We start from the raw sequence: 24,302 nt of genomic DNA on the forward strand, positions 1-24,302 counted from the left end.
CCCAAAATTCACCAGCTTCAAAATAATTTCAGTGAACAGTTTCAGCCTTGTTTCATTGGAATGACCCATCATTCGACCTGGGGTAGTTTTCCCTGTTGAGAAGCAACGTTTCTGCCAACTCAAATCATGGGGTTTTTCCTCCAAACTACATAAATCCTTTGAGCCCACTGCTGTTACCCTGATCATTAAGGGAGGGAGGATATCCAGATCTAATCTATAATATTGCCTAGAGCCGAAAAATCCAGACTGACTCTGTGGCAGGTGCTAGGTTTGAATCCTAAGTGTGTCAGCCACATCTGCCACTAACACACTGAGCAGGGCTGTGCTAATTCACTGCAGATGATCAGCTGGTCCAAATTTGATTTAAGCATGAAGTGTAGACCAATAGTTTACGGCCCCTCTCGCTCCCACCTTGCTTCACACCAGGGCAGAAGCCAGGGGTCAAACTACCTCCTAAAACATGGGGGGAAAGAGTGTTTTTAAATCCACAAATGCCTCTTGAAAAAGCATCTAACTCCTGCAAATAGAGACATAAGAATAACCAAGTTTGGTGGGAAATAAAGTTGTAGCAAAAGCAGACCTCCAAAGAGGGCAGCTCATCAAGGACACCAGCTTCTAAGGAAAATGGAGCATCTTCCTTAAATATTTCCCTTGTGTTGAACACTTCAGTCTTGGGGTTTTCTCTCCTGCTTTAGTTTTCCTGACTTTGCCAAATCAGCCTCTATGACCAGCAGAATTCTCCACTTTTTCAACACCAAATGTATTCATAGAAAGTAGATTTTTGGCTGCCACTTTCAAAGGAGCCTGGTTAAGTTAAAACTACCAAAGTGCATTTAATGTCTCCAAAAAGATCCTTTGAAAGTCTCAGCTTTCACTTTTTGTAGCCTGTCACCCAAACCATGGACACCAAAACAAAGCTTTAATTCTTCCCCTCCTCTTCCTCAAAAAGCTATATTCAGCTTTATTTTTTATGCCTCTTGCTAACCTCTGCACATTCGTAGGCTGTGGAGTTGCTTTGCCAGAGCAGAGCAACTGCAAATTCGATTAACACCCCTTCTTATGTTGTTCCCTGGTGCCAGTCTAGACTGAGCTGATGAAGCAAACATGGGTGGTAACTGGCAGTGATCTGGACTTCAGCTCCTCTTTAAGCAATAAAAGATGCACATGAAACTGCAACTCATGTCAGTGGGTGTTTCAGGCAGAGAATAGAGGGTTGAAGTCACTCTTGTGCCATCCAAGGTAAGACGGACCTGTCTCCCCTGCCTGGGTTCCGTGGGGCTGGAAAGGGTGATGTCAGCTCCAATCAGGGCAGATACAGCCTTCCTGTAGGTCATGATGGATACCACAGCATCCACCATAGGAAGGTCAAAACATGTGGATTTATGCCCTGCTTCTGCAAGGCACGGACATGGAGCGCAGGAGATAAGCTTGTTTGATCCAGCACTAGATTTGCTGTGATCCTCTAGAGGCAGAAGAGATCTTCCCCACCAAGCCATGGAGGGAAACTCTTCCCTGGGTCTTGGTGAAAAAATTCATTTTAACATTCACTGCTTTTGCACATCTTGACCAGCCCTGGTGCCTGACCCACTTCATCTCCCGTGGTCATCGCTGAAATCCTCACAGCAGGCTTGGAGCGGCTACCGGGAACTTCCCAGATGGAGCACCTAGCACGCCATTAAAACCACAGGCATCAGATGAGGCCAACATAGCTCAGAAAGCAAACTGGGAGAGGAGACATCCAGATCTCCATCACTTACTAGGGCTGTCTGGTCAGTGTCATCCTTGTCTGCCTCTGTGTGGTGCAGCAGCTGATCGAGGTGCAGCTGGTCCTGGACCAGGGCATGAGAATATTTCTTATGTGGAGATTATTCCTCCCATTCTGACGTAGGATGACATATCTAAAATTTAAAAATAAACAAAAGAAAAAAACATATTGCTTTAAATATATATGAGCCCCTGAAGTATTTTATGCCAAGTTTGAGTTTTATCTTCTGATGGTCAAAATCAAACATACGCAGTAGGAGTAAGCTGACATGTAAAGCAAAACTGATTTGGAAATGCAAAAAACCCCAAAAATTTAGGCTCCTGGCTTGCAAAAGTTTAATAATGAATTAGCTGTCAAGACTTACTTTTTCCTGCAAATTGTTTTAATGCCTCTGAGCTTTTGGGCCTTTTCTGACCATAAAAAAGAAAAACTAACCCAAAAGACACACAGGGAGAAACTCCCCATCCAATTCAAGCCTGTGTATGTAGTGAGAAGGCTGAAGGGAGAGATTCCGCATCATTCCCCTTTGAACTTTACAAACCTGAAATTTTTTTCAGGTGGGAAGAACTCCAGCAAATATCCCTTGATTTGCGACAGAGAAGGTGAGGTCTGCTTGGTCCCTTTCCTTCCACCAGCCCCAGCTATTTAGGAAAATGAGGTTGTTAATGGAGTCAGAAACAAAATGGAATGAGGTTTCCTGCCCGTCATGGTCCAGGAAGAGACCTGATGCATTTTAGTAAGCATTGCAGTTGGATATAACACAGTTTCTTCTACCACTGGTGTAGAATGCCTGGAGTGTAACCCAGAGATCCCACCCTGTCAGATAGAACAACTGTTGTGGGGGGGAAAAAATCGATCTGTCTGCTCTGGATGCTGCGCCAACCTGGCACCAGGGCAGGGCATCCCTGGTACAGTTTCAGCTGCAGCTGCAGGGACATAAACGTAAAAAGAGAAGCAACATTTTGTGTTCCATAATGGAGATGATCAAGTTTTTTTATGCATGAAAGGAATGCCAAATAAATGCACAGCATGGCATGGAGTCTGGGAAAAGGATATGCTTGGTCCTTTAAAAACAGTGATGGAGAGACTGGGAAAAAAAATCTCCCTAATTCCTATTTTGAAACAGGTTATGGATCTGGGAATTTCCTCTGCTGGTCTTTTCCCCTTCCTATGTCTTTGCTTACATTGCCTGTCCTTGGTGAACCAGCTACAGCTCCAAACCCTACTTACCAAATTGTTAAAGGTTTTAGCCATGGTCCTTGCAGAATCAAGGCCCAGGACAAAACAGGTCACAATATTCAGTAAGAGTTTGCAGTTAAATTTCTTCTACTCTGCAAGAGAATTCTGATAGTTATTAAATAAAGAGGCATTTAAACAGTGCAGGAGAAACACTAAATACTCATTGACAGTGAGAAAAGACGCAGTAATGATGCTGGGAGGCAGAAAAGCAACCTCTTTTTTATCTTTTTTCTTATTTGTTATTTTTTGGCAAACAAATTGAAATATCCTTGATGGTGAATAGGGGAATAAAAAGAGAGAGAAGTTTTACCTATATTTAACCCCCACCAAAAATCATCATTTGCTGTGTAGGAAACACAAAAACACTCCCAAACATGAAAATAACCATCAACAAGCAGATTCCCCCACATCTCATTTCTCATTTAGGTATTTCACCATATGAAGAATTTTAACCACCTCTAGGTTTCTGTTGCCACCACAGCCAGCCAAAGGGATGCTCATCTTTGCTGAGGAACGCCAAAGTGGGTGGACACAGAGGAGGGAACTGGAGCTGTTTCTGTCCCTGTGTGCTTCCATTGACACGACAATTTTGAGCAAATTCAGGACACTTCTGAAGAGTTCATACGTAAGGGATTAAATAAACCTCTGTAGAAAGGAAATGCAAATTCAAATCCAACATATTTTATTAGTTTAATTACAGTAGCTATGAAACATAACTCAATTAAGCTTGAAAAAAGCCAATTACAGAACTTTCCTGCTGGTTTTTACGAGCTGTGTTGATTTTTCTTTTCCTCCCTCCTTACCCCTCCATATGCCCCTTGCTGATTTTTTATGATCTGTTCTAGAGCAACACAATACATCTCCTGTGTTTTCTATCGAGTGAAAAAAAGCTATTTCTCTGATTAGGTCTGCTCTCACTCCAAATCCATAGCAGAGGGGTAAGAAAAAGTTGGTGCAATAAGCAAGCAAACAAAAACCTAAACAAAAAAATTTCCAGCAAAGCGAGATCAAACAAAAATTCCCCCACTCTGATGTGTGTGTTCGACTTTCCCACCGTGTTACAAAACAGCCCAGTAATGATTAATGTCCTCTGTTTTCCACAGACTTTGCAGACATGTTTCGTTCCCAGCTGCACAGATAGCAGCATCCATGTTGTCCCCTGCTTTCTCAGACTGCGTGGGGAAGAGACACAAAAGCTGAGATCCTAATGTCACCTCTTCTGTATATGGGTGCCTCTCATTGATGAAGCTCCCATTAATGCCAACACACTGCTCTGAACTGCTGTGATGCCATAGTGGGATAATTGCACCGATTTCAGCAGAGCAATGCCACAGCTAAGGAAAAAAATTTAGCCCCAGAATTAAATTGCAAAGAATATAAGATTTGTCACATACTAACAAAAACATACTATTTTTTTTAATACTCTGGGCTCCAAGCTAAAAGCCGTCAGCAAAAGCTGTCTGAGAAAGACACACATTAAACCCACAGCAAGTTAAATAGTGCATCATGTGCCCTATGAAGGGCCAAAGCCCCTTCTAACTGCTCTAGCAATTGAGCAGGGCCATCTCATACTGGAGAAGTTTAGATGTGTCTGTGCAATGGAAAATAACTTTCTGGTTTATTTTCTCATGCCAAGAGGCAATCAATTTATTTTTTTTCCCAGCTTCTGACCCAAGGCGTACAGTTAGCTCCAAAGTATAACCGTTTTTGTGTGTCAAACCTATCTTGCAAAGGAACAAAGGCTTTTAAAGGAGAACAAAAAGGAAATCAAAGTAATATACTGTACAGATTGCTGTAAAAATGAGCTGTAGTGTAAGACCTTGTGCTTTAGAATTCACTATCGAGGAACTCAAATGTGTATCATATTTATTTATTCTGGTAGGTAAAAGGAAAAAAAAAGAGTTTATATTCATTTCCAAAAAGCTGCAGCATGATGCTATGTACCAATTGTGCCAGTCCTGCTTTCTGTAAAATTATTGCCTGTTTTCATACTCCACTAATAAAAAAGAAAAAAAAAAAAGGAAAGTTAATTTTGCAAATCCTTCATTTACAGCTACTGAAGCTGATTGGCAGCGGTGCCAGGGCAAGCAGACTGACATGTTTTGTGCCTGAGTCATGTCACTGGTGGGCATGTTCTAGTGCAGAAAACCTGGACACAGGGTGTGGGTCAGGTAACGTTGCTCACATCGTGCTCCTCTGCCTGGCCCCATGGCACCGCCACGTCCCCGCCGATGGTGGTGAGTGCCATTGCCTCTCAGCCAGGGGAGGCTGGGACTGCATGGAAAGGTCTGCACCAGAAGGTGCAGGATAATCAGCTTCTTGCTGCTGGGGGTCACTGTCTCCAGATGGGGTGGCAGGCGAAAAGGCCCCTTTGGCTGCAAGACACCAAAACAATTGTTGCAGCACCTTGTGCAAGGGAAGCACAAGAGGGTCACTCTCTCATCATCTTCTAGCACAAACCAGGAGATAAATCCTTGCCTGACTGGGTGGTGATGGGAAAGACCTGACCAGTGATATTGTCGTTAAAGACAGTGATGCAGGACAAATTTGGTCATTCTCAAACAATTGGGGCTTTCCTGCAGTTTTGGACATGTTTCTATTCTTTTGATGGAAGACTTGTTCCCCTTTCTAGGGCGAGCAAGCCAGGGTGGGCTGTGCTCGAGAAGATGGAAGAGATGCTTTTACAAAGTGTGTTCCTCTACATTGCTGCTCCCTCAGGGTTAGTTTGAATATAACCTACATGGCAAAACTTCTGTTTGGGCAAGAAGTTGCTAGTGATGTTAAGGGTTTTCTATCTTGGCTACAGGCCTAATGTGACATCTGAGCAAGTTGATGGGAAAAAATAATATTCTTCTGATTTTATTGGGATTTTCCTGAAGTCATCTAATAATGAAGTTCTTGAAAAAGAATCCAATTATTCAATTTCAGAATGTCATCCTCCACCAATATGACTTCCTAGTTTCTCTTCCCAACTGTAGAAATATTGTAGAGGAACAAACATAGTAAGGAAAAAGTCAGCAAGAAAGAAAAGCAAGTGCATTTGTGATAATGATTAACAACTTTTCTCATGTTCTCAAAAAAAAAGTTACTTTCTCTTAAACCAGGAAGAGCGCCAGGAAGAATGGGACTATGGCAGGGCATGGGAATACCCCTGCCTGCAATATTTTTAGCTCTAATTTTTTTTTGACCCAGTTCCATCAATGTCTTCGAGGACCGTTTGACCACATGCACCCAAAATATCAGCCAGCCACAATTGTCCTAGACTGCAACCATTGCTATTTGTTTCCACAATAAGGGGAATATTAATCACTAGATTTCCTTTTTCACTGCAGTTACAGGTTTGCTCTGAATATTAAAAACCCTGTGGATAAGGAGAATCTGTGACCTTCAAGGCCACCAAATAGCTCGGTCAATTCCTGCCTCTGCAAAGAGGGAAACGAACAGATGAACTATGATCGTGTCCTTGCACATGCTTATCTGCAATTAACAATAACATCTGATTTTGCCACACACACAAGGTCAATGAGGTAAAGTCAGCCACCAGCTAAAACCAGAACCCAAACTTGCAGGGAGTTCAAGGTGATGTTTTGGCCTTAAAAACCATGTCCGAAAGTTATCAGGAGGTTTGTTCCAGAAAAACACAATGTGAGGGGAAAAATAAGATTTGAAAGAGCTCCAGAGCTCAGTATTAACTGCACATGTGGCATTTTGATCCATTTCCATAAAGCATAACATAATATTTGCTAAAGAAGGAGGTGGAGGAAGGGGAAAAAAAAGACCACAGTTAATATTCTCCTTCGGATCCCCCATTTGCTGATTACTCTGCAAGCTGTGTAATTGGGTGTCTCTGGCAATATGATGAAATGTGCCACAAACATCAAAAAATGGTGCTGTATTAAATCTGCTTTTCATAATCTCTTCTCATTTCCCAGACCTGAGACATTTTATTCAATTTTTCCTGACTAAGTTGATATGTAAAGCCATATAAACAGATCAATGCAAATAAATACATATATGTTTTTCAAATGCTCATCGAAATGCACTCATTACAAAGATTTGCACTGAGGCTGCCTCACACCGCTGTTAGCCAAAGAAACTCATTTTTTAAAATGTTGCATTAATTTTAAGAATAGTTTATGGAGCTACAGGCTACTTCTTTGTATTTCGTTAACAAGCCCAACTCTATCTATCATGTTTCAGCCTTATCTTACCTGATTAGGAAATCATTTCCCTATTTGCATTAAGGGCAAAAATCTATGCAAAGTCACCATAATGTTATTCAAGCCCCAGAGTAGCAGTGAAGATCCTATTACACACCAGGCTAGCTCTGTTTTCAGGCGCTGCAAGTCCAGAAGGGACCATGCTGGTCTTTTATTTTAACCTGCTGCAAGGCACATGTCAGAGAAACCTATCTCGCCTTTGACAAAGCAAATATTAATAACGCCTAAGTGACTTAAATACCTGCAACTTTTGTCTGTATTTCACCTGAGGCTTTTCCATACATTTTACTTGGTCTCTTCAGGATTTGTAGCCCCCTTTTTCTCATGAAGGCTGGCTTTTTGCTCAGCCCTGGGAAATTCTTCAGCTCCATTCCTCTGGTCTCTCCCACCGCCAGTCCAGCATCCCCAGGCAAGCGTGACTGCTCGGTGGAGTGAAGCCCAGCCTCCCTGCTGTCAGACTGCAGCCAATCCTTTGCCTTTTGCAGTTGATGGAGGAAAATACTTTAGTTCCTGTTGTGGCAGGATAGTGTCCAAGTGCAGAAGTGGTAGGACTGCACCTTACCAACACCAGGCTTCCCAGATTAGACCCAGAGCCTGAAAGGTGTTTAGCTGTCTGACTTCCATGAAATCAATGAAATAGTTTGATTGACAGAAGTCAATGTAATAGTTTTCTCCAAGCCCTGATTCACCAAGGACTCATCTGGGCAGTTCAACCAGGATCTGCAATTGTCTCACCTCCATATTGCAGGACTGGGAGCAGGGTGTCTGTATTGCGCCCTTGTAGCCCTAATACTGCTTCTTTTTCACAAACCTGTGCCCCAAGTTGTTTTCCTGCTGGGAGCAGGGCAGTGCTGGGACAAGCCAAGACCATTTCTCAGCTTTTCTTTTCCTGGAAGCCACCAGACCAGAGGCCGTGCTTGCCGACCTTTGAGCTTTCAGCAGCATCCACTCTGCGGTTTTGCAAATCACCTTCCCGACAAGTACTGAGCAGGCAATGCAGGGACCTAAAGCAAAGTTAATTCACTGACACACAGAGGCAAAAACAATATCCAGTCCACCAGCAAGGTACAGATTTCCTTCAGCTTGGCTTTCGTCAAACACATTCTCTCTGCATTAGTAAAGCACAATATCAGAGTGTTGGATTGCACTGTATCCACAAGAAAACACATGGGCGAACTGGTAAACAGCGGTGCAAGGTTATTTCAATAAACAAAGTGAAAGGTCCACTAAAAGATGTTGTTGGTAGGATTTTTCATCTCCTTGGAGATCAAACTTCCTCCTCACGTTTTTTTTAATAGGAATCATAAAGGAAAAACACATCACAGAATGAGTGGTCCACTCTAGGACACAACTGAGAAATCTGGGTAGGTTTATAACAGCCAGCATAAAATGATACAAACTGACATAAAGTGCTCCATGTTGGTGACACTGTGCGACACTGTTTTCCACTCCACCTCACGCTGAGACCATTCAGCTCCCAGCAGAGCTCACCACAGTTTGCAGAGCCCCAAACTGTGGGGTTGTTCCTCTTGCACTGGCCAGAACTGGGGCACTGAGTGAACAAACCCAGTATCGCTCTGCCACCTGCAAAGCAAACTAAGGAGGTCCCATTTGACAAAGTGCACCATTATCTGGGGGAGCTCCTTTCCACAGGACATTGGGAGGCTAAAAGTTACACGTTATTGAACATGGGGATGGGATCTGACTGGAGCGATTCCATATGAAAAGATGCCCATGGGGTGGCCCATGGGATCACACCACCATCAGGAAGCTCAGATGAAGCACCTGCTATTCCTAGACTGACTTTGGAGCTATAATTTTTGAACAGCAAGCTTTAAGCCACCCCTTACTACAAAGGCACCTGCAAGCACAGTTTAAACCCAAATGCAATATTTACGCTAATTTCCCCATTATTTCTTTCTTGTAGAGTCAATTAATAGGTCGCAACCACCACAAAAGCTCTGTGAGTTAAGCCAAGTGGCCCATCTCAGCAGATCGGTGGCCATGGCCAGGGTGGATGTCAAAGACAGGAGACCATGTCTCCAAGGACTCCCTGAAAAGGAGCAGACAAAAACAAAGCAGTTCTGAAGCTGGCTTAAAATCTCCATGCGGGTCTCCTACAGCTGCCCTGGGAAACACATGGGAAAAACTGAAATCCACTGTGTTACCCTGGAAAAACCTTTGCTGATGGATTTTCATGTGTACAGACTCGTTGTTCTTTAGTTAAAAAAATGAACTTTCCTGTAACAAGATAAATCACTCGCCTTGTGGAAGCGGCTCAGCTCCCTTCAGCTTGTGGTTGCTGAGGCAAAAAAAACCACTCAAAACTTATGTGTCAGCTTCAGTTTTGCTTCATGTCATCAAAAAAAAGTAATCTGACACGTCCTGTAGTCCAGCCTCCTCCTTTCCCCAAGTAAAATTGGGATTCATCTATTAAAAAGTTCTTGTGATTGCCCTGTGGAGACCACCAAAGATGAAGCTCTTCCCCTGAGAGATTATCAGCTGTAGACAGACCCACATGTGGAATTAAGGACATATTTACCGCTGTGTCAAGAGAGAAGCATCACAGCTTCCTGAAGACTAGCCCTGCTCCACCCCAGCCCTCTCCCAGCAGCTAAGCCATCCAATGAGTTTGCCTCACCTCCCCATAACAGGCACCTTAAAGGAAAAAAAGCCTCCTGATCTACTCTGACACATGAGATATCTCTCAAACCCTCCATAATGTCTTAATTTCCTCTCCTTGCTCTCCGTGTAGGAGACAAATACTCAGGCAGGAATGTTTCTGAAGTAAGACAAAAAAAATTACATTAGCAGGGAACAATGGAGGGGAGACCTGATGGAGCAGAATTGAATTAGTTTTGCCTTTGGAGACACCCACAGAGAAAAGAAAGGTGTCTGAGTTGCCTCAAAGTAATTCCTCTTTGCACAGAACTCCTCTAACCGGCTTAAACAAAGAGAGATGAGAGATATGCTTTTGATTTCAGCCCCATTTCCCTAATTTTGTTTATTTGCTTTGCTTCCACCTGCATTTTTTAAGCCCCTCCACCTCCCAGGACGTTTGTAGGGCTATGTTACCTGCAGGAATGTGTCACGTCTCCATCAGGTCTCAGCACAAGAGTCGGGGCTGGGAGGAGGCTTCACATCTGCCCAGGTCCTGCAGCTTTCAGCAAGGGTGAGGGGGAAGGGGGGAAAGAAAAGAAAAGCATCAACGAAGATGGAGCTGTTGCATTTTCAGAATCGAAATTTAAGGGCAAATTAACCTGGAGCACCCAATACCAGCACAGGGGGCTGCAGGGATAAGCAAGGGGAAATGGGAAAGAAGGGCAATGGGAAGAGATTTTCATGTAGGGAATCTGGAAGGGCTGATATCCCAAACAGCTAGAATTCTATCTAAATACTTTTTAGGTCGAAACAGATTATTACATATTTTCCCCCACTTCATTTTTAACTGAAAAAACCCAAATGTTTCTTTTTAGCACTAAATGGAACTTTGTTAGTGGACCAATTTCTTTATCTTTTCATTTCCCAACAATACCTGAAAAAATCACTGCCAAAACAAAATAACCCACTTTTCATTCACCTTTACTTAAAAAAAAAAAAGTTAAAGTTAAGCCCTTAAACCCTGAATTGGGACCTCAGCTCAGCCCCTCCAGTTGGCCTTTAAAACACTGCTTTTTGGCATGTCTCTGGGGGGGACAAGGGGCTCCTATCTGCTGAACTCTCAGACTGTCAGGCCAAACAAAAGCGAGCACAGCTGTCTTTTTCTTGAGGATGAAGTGGAACACACACCAGCCAGGACGTCTTGTACATTGAAAAATTCCTGTGCTGTCACGCTTAACTAATAAATTGTCAAGCTATGTAAACAGGGCCGGGGATGCTATTTATTTATTTATTTATTTAAAAGGGGGTGGGGGGAAGGTGGCTTGTCTGCAGGTTGCTTGCCAAATGCGTGTCAAGCAGTGGGGGGAAGGAAAAATCAACAACAAAGGAGTTTAAAGACAAAATATTAAGAACCCCAAATTGGGTGAAAATTGCTTTCTGACAGATATCACCTATTGCAAATGAGACAGAAATACAAGTAATCTTGTAAAATGAAAGCCAAGGACAGACTTGTACCTGCCTTAGATGAATAAGTATCCCATTATCTTGAAGAATGAGGGCCCCAGGCTGTGATTATGCCACTATTGTATTCTAAACAGCATGGTTTGTCAAATGGAATAAATCCTAGCAAAATCAAATAAAAAAGGGATCCAATTTGAAGCCCAGCATACAATTTATTATTTTGTTTAATGTCGCCCTCTCGATGTTACTGATTATTGGGCAAATAGTGCCGTGTTTAAGCATGTGTTTAGAGTCGCCTGTCCCCCTCACAGGCTCCCAGCTGTCACCCTGACTGTCACCCAGTGCTGGCGAGCTGTTTGCTGACGCTGGTAGCCATCACTGAGCTCATTGGCCTTAGCAAGGCTAGCCATGGTATAGGCCAGCACCATGGGGAAAGAAATTCAATATTTGGGTTTCTACTTGGACAAATCTTGAGGTTACTTTGAGTCATGCAATGAAGAGCATTTTGCACCATATTGGGAGTGCCAAACCAACCAGGAGCTAATGGCAGACAGTTGCATCATGAATTTATGACGTAGAAGGAAATTTCTCACCAATCATCTCTTTTATGGTTTTGGGGTAACAGCCCATTTCCTAGTGATTCTTGAAACAGTTTCTCCTCTTTCAAAGGTACCATCCTTGTTTTATGATGTCTCAACCTTGTTTAAAAAAAGAAAGGAGATGAAAAGGGCCAAATAGATTATAACAGTTATTAGGTTTTTTAGAATAAATATTTGATTTTGCTTTCTCTGCTTAGGTCACAGGGTGGGACAGGACATGAGGCTGCCTTTGCACAAGGTGGAGGCATTGCTGCAACATTGGAATTATGAGTATTAAAGAGCTAGATCTAGTCTTGTTTTGCATTAATTTGGCTTCCAAAAGCTGTGTTGCTGTCCTGGAAAATTCCTCAGAGAACTGCCGCCGACATCTCCCAGTTACGCTCGGCCGTGGGCGAGTTCAGGAGAAGCTAGTACAACCACAAATGCAAAACAGAGGGAAAGAGCAGGCTCGCTGGTCTCGGGCATGTCCTTGGGGAGCAGTTTGCCGGGGAAGGAGCATTAATGTGTTCCCTATACCCTGCCTCACCTCGGTGGAGTTACTGCAATTTCTTGACATGGCTTTGAAGGTGCACTTTGTTCCCCAGCTGTGAGAGCAAGCTAATAACACCGCCTTTAACTGGCATAATCTATTCATCATGTTTTCATTTGTATAAACCCTCGAGTTACATAAAAAACACTGATCTAGAGCAGAATGGGAGAAGGAGTATATGACTGATACATGTGGATGTTGACCACAGAGCATCTTTTGCCCAAACATCCCTTGTGATTCTCCCTTCTGTTCCCATAACCCTGTCTCCTTGTGCTCACCTTGAATGAAGAGCGGTTGTTCATATTCTGGTACTTTAAATGACTGAGGAATATTGGAAGCATGAGTTTTAAGTGTGAAAATACAGCAATTTGTCAGCTCCTTTGGGCAGGAGCTCTTATGCATGCAAGTAGATTACCCTCACCCAACAAGGGCTGATCGTAGTGGGGAACGACATGACAAAGTCTAGGAGTAGTAGCAAGGAATGATGGATTTAAAGAGTCAAAAAAAAAAAGCGGGCACATTTTATTTAGGCAAGGTTCCAACTGAAATCAATAAGAACTACAGAATGTAGCCTCATAGTTTGACTTGAAAGCATAATTTGTTAAGGACTATGAAAAAAACAGAGGAATTTTAAAAAAATCTGATTTATTTTACATCATTTTGTGTGGGCTATTTAAGTTTCCCGAACCTCATTGCTTTTGGACATGGGAATATCATTTGCTTCCTGTTTCATTCAAGTTTCACAGTATTGCCAACCATGAGCATCAAGAAAGTTACCCTTGAGTCCCCAAAATAGTTAATGAGATTTTGTCATGTAGATAAAGGACTCCTTGACTTCAGTATTTGGCTGTCAAATTTCTGTAAACCACACAGAAGAAACTCATTTAAAAGCTGAGATGCCTTCATATTCACAGGGCTCCAGAAGCTGCAGTTTAACATGTTTGGCTTTCACCCTCCTCACTCTCCAAATATTGCAAACTCTGGGGAAACAGTTCCTTTTGCTAGATTTCTATTGCTTCTGCTGAGCACTTGTTAGTCAACAGGTCTCTTGACAAAGTTTTCCTGATACTTTAAAACAGGCAAGGGCTACAGAAAAATGGAATAGCTACATGTAGTCATGACCCAGAAAGCTAATTTGTTCCTTTCCCCAGCTGTTTTGATCAGCCCAGAAATTGTATTACCTGCAAGACTTCCTTTTCCAACACAAACCAGAAATGATGGCAAGGTTTCTGTTTGCTTTGTGGGGAACAAGTGAAAAACATTCCACGCCCACATAGTCTAAATACATTAGTCAAACGAAACCCAGATTTCCCTACATGAATCTGAATAGCTTACCAGAAACATTTATTTTCTACTGGAACATACGCATTGGTCCATCTGTTGTGTCACAGGTTGGGAAAGGTGAGGACACTGGCCCCTTCAAGATCTTCTCTATTATAACGTCCTAACCTGTAAAAAAGACATAAGTATCTTTCAGGTGGAAAAGTCAAAAACCTGTATGCCCGTAGCTTTCTGAAATGAGCACACGACTATTTCCCTGCGGAATTCAATACTACTTGACTCCATTGCCCAGGCAAGCAAAATGTGTTTGTATTTTTGTTTTATACGAAAGTAACTTCAAAAGTTTCCAAAATATCTTCTCTTTCAGAAGTATTTTGCCTCCATTGGTTTTCAGAATACACTTCCCCCCTTCCCCTCCCCCCGCATTATTTTCAAATTCTTCTGCTTTTCTGGAACTTCTGTTTCCTATCATCTGGAACATTCAGAAGCAAGCCCCAAATATTTCCAATTAAGTTCCCACCAGGATGCCAATCCCACCTAAAAAAAGGAGAATCCCCCCAATAACAACAAGAATGCCCAGTGAAAGCCATGAAATCCCATGGGAAAAAAAAAAAAAGAAAAAGAGAATAGTCTCTCCCTAATATAGCGGTTTGCACCTTAAAATCCTCCAGCAACTTCAGCATTAACCACGATTGCCTTTTTTTTTTTTATTTTTCCCAAGCAACCGGGCTGCCTGCCCACGACACCCGCAGCAACCCCCTGACCCCCTCTCCCAGCCTCTGTGCCATGGGGTGAAGCTTGCAAGGGCCCACCTCCCCATTCAGGGCGACGATTATGCTTCCCCCGCCACGCTGAAAGCCCTGTGCGGAGGGGCGGGAAAGAGGGGAGAAGAATCCAAAGGCATTCTGGCACCCCGGCCCGATAAGAAACTTTAGCCCTATTCAGTGGCTGACAACCGCTTGTAGAATATGATCTTAATCCTGTTTCTAACATTCTTTCGCCCTTCGGCCGCCCTATTCCTGGCTGTATTCTTCTAACCGTCGCTTTAGCAAATCCCCCAAATAGAATTACTGGGGGGAGATAAACATCAAAGGGAAATTCAAGAAATCTACAGTAGGTTCACACAGTAGGGGGAAGAGGGGCAGGTGGGGGCCGGTGGAAAGGGCTGTCTCTCCCCTTGCCCTGCATCCTTTTCTGGTTGCATTCCTAAGGGCTGCCTCGCCGGCTCTCCACAGAGCGGCCCCACAATCCTGCTCAGCAGCGTGCTATTTTTAGTATTTATTTTTTATCCTGCTTGAGACTTTTTTCCTTGGGAGGACGAGAGCAAAGCACATAGCCATTGTGTGTGAAAATAACCATTTCCTCAGAGAAGTGCATCACCTAAATGGAGAGATGGAGGTAGGAGAAGGAGAGGACATTTTCCTGGTAGGAAGCAGAAACAGGGACACACTGAGGGACTTGCCCTGCAGCATGCAAAAAGTCTGCTGTAGAAATTAAATGAGTGAAGATAATTTGGGAGCTTCCAGTTATTCCCAGCCGAAGCAGGAACCTTCAGCACTCAGAGACATATAAGTCCCATGGCCTTCCCTGAAGAGCTTCCCAACATAGGTTACCAACTCCTGCGTGAGAGGAGCCTCCATCTGAGCCCATGAGAAGCATTCATATTTGTCACACAACTGTGAGCCTCCTCTGAGTGTAATTAAAACAGCACCATGTGCTATGCCTCTGGGGTCAAGGAAAATATGGGACTCTGAGGACAATGCCAGTCTGCCCATCCTGTCTCACTTCAGTCCTCTAGAAACCGGGGACCTGCTTTCTGCTTACTGTACAGTTGATGAAGTATGAGCTCCTACCAACCCCAACTTCAGATCACAGAATCAGAGAATCATAGAATCATTAACGTTGGAAAAGACCTCTAGGATCATCAAGTCCAACCGGCAACCCAACACTACTGTGTCTCCTAAACCATGCCCTGAAGTGCCACATCCACATGTCTTTTAAATACCTCCAGGGATGGTGACTCCACCACCTCTCTGGGCAGCCTGTTCCAATGTCTGACCACTCTTTCAGTAAATAAATTTTTCCTAATACCCAATCTAAACTTCCCCTCCTGCAGCTTGAAGCCGTTTCCTCTCGTTCCATTGCTAGTGACCTCACTACAACCTCCTTTCAGGTAGTTGTAGAGAGCGATAAGGTCTCCCCTCAGCCTCCTCTTGTCCAGACTAAACAACCCCAGTTCTCTCAACCTCTCCTCATAAGACCTGCTCTCTAGACCCTTCGCCAGCTTCGTTGCCCTTTTTCTAGCATGGCCAAGGTGAGGTATGGACCAGATGTCCTCAAAAGACCACTTCCAACCCAAATCGTTGCTTTAAATACTGTGATTCAAGAGGAACTGCCTTACAACAAGGCACAGAAAATTTGGGTCATTAAAGAGAGTGCAGGTAATTGAGAGAGCTAAGATATCGCCAGCATTGCAAAAGCAACCCCTTACCAACTCTACCAGGATCACCATCTTTCTTGTTGGGTCTGGTTCATAGTTGCGTTCACACTAGCTCCATCAGCACTTTCTTCCTAGCAGCTGCAGCTGACAGCTGCTCTAAGAAGGGCACAAAGACTATGGAGCCAAATTTTTCTTGTATAAGATGATGGTATGACAAGGGACAAAAGCCACCATTTGCGTCTTGGGAGATTTGGACTGAACATTAGGAGTTCCTGATAGTGATGGTAATATAGCCCTGGAGCAGGACACCAGACGTGGGGGTTCTCCATCCTTGGAGGATTTCAAAATTTGGGTAGGTGCCACCATGTCCAACCTGACCTGGTGTTGGCAACAGACTTGCTCCAGGAAGGAAGTGAGTCTGAAGAGTCCAGAGATGCCCCAGCACCACCCAAGCATGGTCCTCAGCTGCCAAATATTTAAAAAGCAGTTTTATTCTGAAAAAAAGCTGTTGCAAGAAGAGCACTGTGAGACTGTGTAGCAGCTCCCAGGAGGTAAAAATCTGATCAGCTATAAAGAATAGAGAGACCTAAAAATAGAGCTCCCACTACCCACGCTAAAAGATTAATAAACAGGGCAGTCTTGACCTTGAGCAAGTGAAACATGCCTGTCTCACTGCTGTTGTATCCACTGCCCCATTACATGTGGTTTGGAGAAAAGGCTTCACATTCTTGGTTCTGGTTTTCCTGTTTGTCAAAGGAGGCTGACTATCCTTGTACATTCATTGATGCTCTAGATTCGCAGCTTGTCAGATTTACCCCAGACCTCAAGAGCCCAGATGGATTGCAATGGATCATCACCCACTATCAGGGTATGAGTTATGGTAGAGTCTCTACAGCTATTTCTCTTGCAGTTATACGTCAAAACTTTTTTTATTCAATGCAGAAAACCTTTGAATATAGCACACTGATGAAGAGGTCCACCTTACAACAGTTATTTTGCTTTCTTTTAACTCATTTATGGTTTTGGCATCTCACCTATGCAGAGAAAGTTCATGGGGGGAGGAGACATGTTCCACATTTTCATCACATTCAAAAAGAGGGAAAAAAATCACAAAAGAGTGCCATTTTCAGCCCACACAACTGCTGTTACAGATTTTTGGTATAAATGCTTGATTTAAGCCATACAATACCCATGATGCACTTTTGTAACCACAGACAGCCCTGATAGACCCCATAGGACATGGGGATACATCTTCTCTCTACTCATCTCTGGTTAGACCTGGTTAGAAGGAAAAGCATGTCTGGCTTTGAGCACCACTTCAAGAAAGATGTGTGTTAGCTGGAGAGATCCCAGAGAAAAGTAATGAGAATAACTGGAAAACAGCGACCATAGAGAAAAATTAAGACTATTGATGTTGTGTAACCTGGAGAGAGAAAAGCAAAGGGAGTTTCAGATATATGCCTGTTTTAACTACATAAAGAGCTGTTATAGAGCAGGAACTAGTCCCTTCACTATGTCTTCAGAAAAGAGGGCAAGCCCCAGGCTTAGAAATATATTCTTTGAATTTTGCTGATCAGAGTATATCTGGGGTTTTATGCCTTGTGAGAAGGTCCGAGGTCTCTTACCTCTTTGGGATACTCTCTCTCCCATGTCATTTGATATGTTGGGAATAGTTATTTACTTCTCACACTTTGTGTGGCCTGAGGACTCAGCTATTGCTAGACTGGTCCCCAAACCTCTGATCCAGACTAGATTCATAATCTAGTCTGTCACCCTGCACATCGCAAGCCAAAGGACTTCGGTGAATTAACTCCCCCTTGAAAAAGGGAATCCATCCTGCAGTCTAAAGTCTGCCAACAAGGAGGTACCCCCCACCTTACCTTCAGCAAAGTGTTACTGTGGTTAATTACCCTCACAGTCCATGTTAATCTCGCTATGAGACCCTGTCTCATCCTAAGGCTCATACCTCCTTCTCGGATTGCTTGAGATTTCACCCCTGATTGCTGATGGCATCCATGGTCCTGCTGGTTATGAAAAGCTCAGCTAGATCAGTTGCACAGGGAGGCTTAAGTGTTTCCAAGACCATAATGAAAATTCCTTTCTGTAGAAACTGTGACCCAGACATGAAACCCAACTCTCAGTGGGAGACTTCTAATTTCATAGGAGACAAAAGCCAAGCACACTAAAAAAATTTGTCACTCTCTTGGAGAATGGGGATTTATCACTCAGGTGTGAAGTGCTCCATCAGCCTCCACACATTGGTTTACTTAGGAATGTTTTTCTTGGGATTTATTTTAAATCAACAGAATGGGTTTGGGAACACTTTGTGTCTGCCTTGTCTGGACGATGGGACAACCAAAATGTTGGGCAGTTTTCAGCATCCCAGGCTCCTTTCTTATTTCATCCTGAAAGTGTTTATTTGGACTTAAGGACTAGTGTGTTGAAGATTTGGGAGATGACCACACACCACTCACCTAGATGGTGCCTCTAGGCACAGAAAACAACTGAGGGGACCACATCCTACCCATAGAAATGAGGAATTCAGCCACCTCAACCATTAACTCCATTTGCTGTTTATCTGATGGCAACTGCATTCTCCAGAGACTGCTCTGTATGTCCGAGAAGCACCTCCATGCCTGGCTTGATGTCAGGATGTATGAGCCCAGCATCAAAGCTTCCATCACATGGAAAAGAGTAAAGATATCCGGGTACAAATTGTCATTTAATTTCACCCCTGAAAATGTTAGCTCTGATTTACATTTAAGTAAAAAAACACTCTGACAAAGTCTGTGCCTAAAGAAAAAACACAGTGCGTAGAAATAATCATCTCTACCCCCGTGGGTCACCATGAGCTTATCAGAGAGCAGGAGAAATCAGGGAAGGGACATGGTGGTACAGTCTTCATATTGATATCACAGCTTTGTGTTCTAAAGTCCCAGTTCACCTTTTTCCCATGAATTTGCCTAGCGATCTCTCTGCTCTACCCCTTCTCAAGCAGGCCAAGCAAGAATGTGTCCGTATTCAAAACGCTGTAGAAATGGGTTACAAATTTGGTCATCCACTGTGTCCAGCACAAGACATGTTTTTGTATGGCCAGGCTCAGGACTGATCCTGCGTGTTCATGCTCAGTACTTTCAGGCTGAGCACCGCTTCCATGTCCGGATGAGCCCCAGGATCCCATCATATTCCCACTCCCCTTTCCCCAGGAGAACAAGTTGAAGAGGAGAGTAGGAGGAGCAGGATTTGTGGGCTGCACAGCGCCCACATGCTGCACAATGTGATCACAGCAGCAAGGACGTCCTCATGCCGGGGAGGCCCTCGCCCTTTCTCAATGCCAGACCATTGCAAAAGCAGCTTCTGGTAGGACTCTGGTTCTCATTTATTTCTCCTGGGCCTGTCCATGCTTCCGCCCATTAACCTTGCCAAATTTTAATTCGTTCTTAAACCAGTTCCAATTAAATGGCTTTTCAATCAGTTTGATCGCAAGTGCTCTTGCCAGAAGTGTGGCACACCCGTGAAATCAGGAATTTCCTGCAGGACAGCTACTTTCTGAAAAAAAAATTGGATTTTCTCTTGGAAAACGATCAGCTCAAAACCAGAACTACTTGGCCTCATAGCCAACATTTTCCTTTTTATTTCTTCCAGAGTTTGGAGTAGATTCTTCCCCTCCCACTAAAATTTTGTTCTCAACAAAATATTTCATGGATAAAAAAGCAAACCAAAAGCACTCTGCCCTGGCCCGGAGTTCAAACAGGCGGGAATTTTCGCACAGCTGAGACCTGGGGCTTGGAAAGGCTCTGGCTTCTTGGCAAAGCCTGTTTAGTAAAGTTGCTCAGAGCGCCCACGTTTGCCAAGGCACACCTCAACCAGTTTAACACTGGGGAGGCTAACCCAGTTTAAATAATTTCTAATATAGATCTGCTAAGGCTTTCCTTTCCAGTAAATATTTATTTTTTTGTTAGCAGCAACTATCTGGGAGACATACTTTCAGGGTTGGCTCTTTTCCCCTTAGCCTCTTGAGGACCAAGTCCCGATTTTATGTGCATCACATTTTTTCCCTCATTCGACACTCACCAGTCCGGAGGATCGCTGTCATTTATTTGAGCAACAAGGGTGCACCCGGTGTTTATTCACCAGATCAGATTGCTGTGAGATAGAAGAGCTAGGCTGCGCTCCCCCCTGCTCCTGATGCTGAGAGATTAGATGGGGAAGCCAGATAGCCTGGCTCTGGAAGCAAGCAAATGAGCAACCCTGAATACCTTCCTAGACCCGGTGACCGTAAGTCCTTGGCGGTGACTGGTCCTTGTGGGATAATGCCAGGAATAGGCATATTAAGCACATGAATGTCAAGTCCTAATTCATCTCTTTAATGTTGTACAGTAGCAGGACTGTACCCCCCTGCTGTGGTGTAATTTCACGCTGAGGAGTCTGATGGGGCTTCCTGCAGACTGATCCTTTATGGATCAGAAAACTCACTTTCTCTTTGTGTTAGAGGGCTCAGAGATTATCTTATTAACCACCTCCGTCCCAGAGCAGATTAAACACTAGGCTCTGCCTCTTCTGAGGACTCCTTTTAGCGCTTCTTTCCCCCTCCTATTGGTTCATGTCGCAGAGGTGAAGAACAGTAAACATCCAAGCCTCTACCAGAAGGTTTCACGCTTACGTGAGCAGATGGGCTATTTTGCATTTTCTTGTCTCAGATGCAACACTGGCCTTGCTTGAACCCTAAATGAGTTTAAGCAGCTTGGTGCATCCACATTAGGGCTCCTGTATCCCCTTTCCAGGTTCTTTTCTCCTGTCCCCAAAAGAGGCAATGTTTAAACTACTTCAGAGTGATACCTTACAGATACCATCAGCCCCAGAGCTACAAGCTTGACTGCAGGAGCAGGCCCACCTCAAGCACTAGACTCTGTAGAACCTGGCCAGCTGGAGGGAGGGCTTATTATTATCCACCATCTCAGTCCACCAGACTGTCACTCATGCATTGACTTAACAAACGTCTCCAGATGACACCATGGGGACAGCAGGATGTGGCAGTGACTGTTCAGGATGTTCCTGTGGCCTCTAAAGGTGTCAGGCACTGCACATAGGTCAGGAAAGGGCTGCAGTAGGGAAGGCAGAAACCAAACGTATTCTCAGACACTCCTCAGGATGGGGGTTTTCCAGTCTGAGAAGACAAAAGCCTTCTGCTTTCACCACCAGACCATGGCTGCCTACCCGAATGATGCCAGAGGCCACCCTGTAGACATGTCCCAGCATGTAACAGGGGATGATAGTTTATAATCTCATTTTCTGGGCTGGATGCCCTTCTGGTGCCCCTCATGCTCCATGTAAATCATCTGGAGATCGATTTCTTTGGCTCGCAGGGCTGTTCTTCCCTCAGCTGCTTCTAAGAGGCTCCTGCCGAGCAGGGAGCTTGTCAGTGAAGACAGTCCCAGGACAGTCCCACCAAAAAAACTGCAATTTAGTCTTGATTGAACAAAATGCTGCATCCCAGGCCAGGCTCCCATCCACATGCAATTTCGGCAGATTGGGAGCAGCTCTGGTATGCTCGCATCTCCCATTCAATGCGTATGCACTTCCCCATCCATCAGCACCATTTCCTGAATCAGGGTCATCCCATCCCTTTGTTACTTCACCTGATGCACTTTAAAAAAGCAGTTCAACACAGCCCTCAGTGGATTTCAATTATTTTTAGGATATTGCTCATATCTGCTCATGTTGTGTCAAGCTACAGACCCAGTGGCAAGTTTCACTGCCACCAACAGCCTTTTTGAAGCTAATGAAAAATAACATACTTTTTCTCTGCAGAAAATAGCATCGCCCGGGTCTTATCATGGCAAATTATTTAATGGCTCTCCAAGCATTAAATAGTCCTTCCTTGTCTATAGGGCTGTGTAAATCTCTTTCCAGCTGCTCTCCTGCTATATTGCTGAGCACCCCAACTTGCAAAGCAGTGCCACAAAATACAGCCGTAGCTGTCCCATCCGTCCAAGCAGGGAACTGGAGTGGTCCCTCACATTGCTGGAGGCAGAGGGCATCATGACCCCTCTCCCAGGTTCCCAGTTCTTCTCCCCCTACACAGGTTCTTGGGAGGATGCAGGATAGCAGGATTCTGGCTCAGGAAAAAAGTCCTGTAGTCCTGCCTGAGGACACAAGAGCATCCCAGCGGGATCCGAGGAGGACAGGCAGGTGCTGAGCCTGCAGCCCACCCCTGCTGGGAAATGGTGCAGCACAGAAAACACCGAGCCCCCAGATTTCCAGGTATCTGGTCCCCTCTTGTTTGCAGAAGAGGGAAAGCCACTGATCCCATTTGCATTACAGCCTCCCTAGGAAAGGGGCAGAGCTGGGACCCAGCACCCGCAGGACAGCCCAGGTCAGGAGCCCAGCTTGCAGCTGTCTCTCCCGCAGCCACTGTCAGGGCCACAGAGACATGGTCAGAAAAACGGACCTAGCAGAGGGAAACTGCTAAGTCAAGGGCCATTTTTAAGAATTTGATCATTAATAGGGCAGTTGGGTCTTCTTTTCTGATGCAGGAAAAATAGTGAAGGTTTTGTTCTCTTAATTGCAATAGTATTCTTGTTCTTATTTTATTTTTCCATAAGGGAAGAAACAAATCCCTCTGTACTACCCCAGCTTTGCTTAGAGTACAGCAATATGGCAAATGGACAGCAGTGAGAAACCTCTTCTCAAATTCTTCAGGAGAAACTGAACTTTTTTTTTCTCTTTTTTGCAACCAACATACTTAAGAAACCCCTGGAGTAAATGTGTAACTTGAACACTTCATTTCTGCATTTACAATCTGACAACTCTGTCCTTTGCCCACGTGAGCTGGCTCAGGTTTGGCTTGGGCTTGGGCTTTCAAGCTGTCTTTCCGGCCAAGCCTATGAAGGTGATGGGAGAAGGCTTATGCAGGTGATTGAGGAAGGTTTCTGAGGCTGAGCAGGTCCTGAGATCCCACTGGATGGGAAGTACAGCTTGCAGCCATGAGGCAGGCTCGCCAGCCACAGAAGCAGAGCTGAAACCATCAATAGCAGAGGTCACTGCAGGTTACGGGTGAAGCAAACCAGAAGGCAGCTCCCCCAAGGACGTGTTAGAGTGACCCAGTATATGCAGAGCTGCTCACTTGCTGTGGGACTGGAGCAAAAGCCATTGGAGAGCTTTTGCCTCCCTGCACAGCAGGAGTGGAGCTGCAGGTCCCCGTGCAGCTACTGCCCATGCAGCAGCAGGCAGAGTTAAGGGGACAAGTGGGGAAGGCAGCATCCCTGCAGCACAGTCTGGGAAGCGCCTTCATCCTGCAAAGGGGAAGATTTTCAGCCTGAATAAATGCAAAGCCCCCTATACTGCCTGGCACAGTGGGTTTCCCTGAGACTCAGCCCATGCCTTAACGAAGGACCCTTTCCAATCCATGAGCCGTCAGATCCCAGAGCAGAAGGGAGGACTGTTTGTTTAGACCTATGTGGGTTAGGCAGCTCAGACTTTATTCTTGCACTTTGATAGGTTCCTAAATGAAAATCCAATAATATTTTAAGCAGAACGAGTTCCCATGAAAGTCATTTCTAAATCACCCAGCTCATCCTACCTGTCGGCTGGATTCTCCATCCCCACTGGCCTAAGCCTGGTGTAACGTCACTGCTCCCAGTAGTGTTACTCCTGGGAGCCGAGTCCGGCCCTGCCACAGAGAGCACCCGCTGCCGCCTGCCTTTAATGAACATGTAAATAGACGGGAGGCTTCAGAGCGGAGTAACCCTGCAGTCAGGAAGTTCTCCAAAGCAGCTCGGGAGAAATAATACTTTATTCCTGGCGGTGCAAATAACTGATAGGGACTGGCTAAGAAGGGTTCATGCAAATACTCCTGAATTAAGCTCCGTCTGAAGTTAGAAAGGAAAGATGATAAACACACCCGGCTTTAAAACTGCAAAATATGCTTTGCAGGCATGAAACCGGAGGAGTAACAAAACTATCTGACATCATATTAAACAGCAATGCATTTCTTATTCTCAGGGCTGCAGTTACCTAAAACCAGAGACCCATTAAACAGTCCTAACTATTATTTACATTTCTAAATCTTAAAACCATTAACAAAAGCCACTTAATTCAATTACTTTCCCTGGGCGCCGATGTTATTACATTATTGTCACGAAGCCGAGTTTGGCTCTGGGTTTCT

General features: G+C 44.4%; 1 long non-coding RNA gene across 1 annotated transcript; it reads right to left on the minus strand.

Annotated features, from left to right (window-relative positions):
• Positions 1-4,858: 4,858 nt before the first annotated feature.
• LOC135314099 (uncharacterized) lies at positions 4,859-7,627 on the minus strand. Its single transcript, XR_010373575.1, has 2 exons — positions 7,466-7,627; positions 4,859-5,379 (listed from the first exon to the last, which is right to left on the minus strand). It is a non-coding gene; the product is annotated as an uncharacterized LOC135314099 (long non-coding RNA).
• Positions 7,628-24,302: the final 16,675 nt, after the last annotated feature.

Source organism: Phalacrocorax carbo, chromosome 6, assembly GCF_963921805.1.
Source record: "Phalacrocorax carbo chromosome 6, bPhaCar2.1, whole genome shotgun sequence".
NCBI lineage: Eukaryota > Metazoa > Chordata > Aves > Suliformes > Phalacrocoracidae > Phalacrocorax > Phalacrocorax carbo.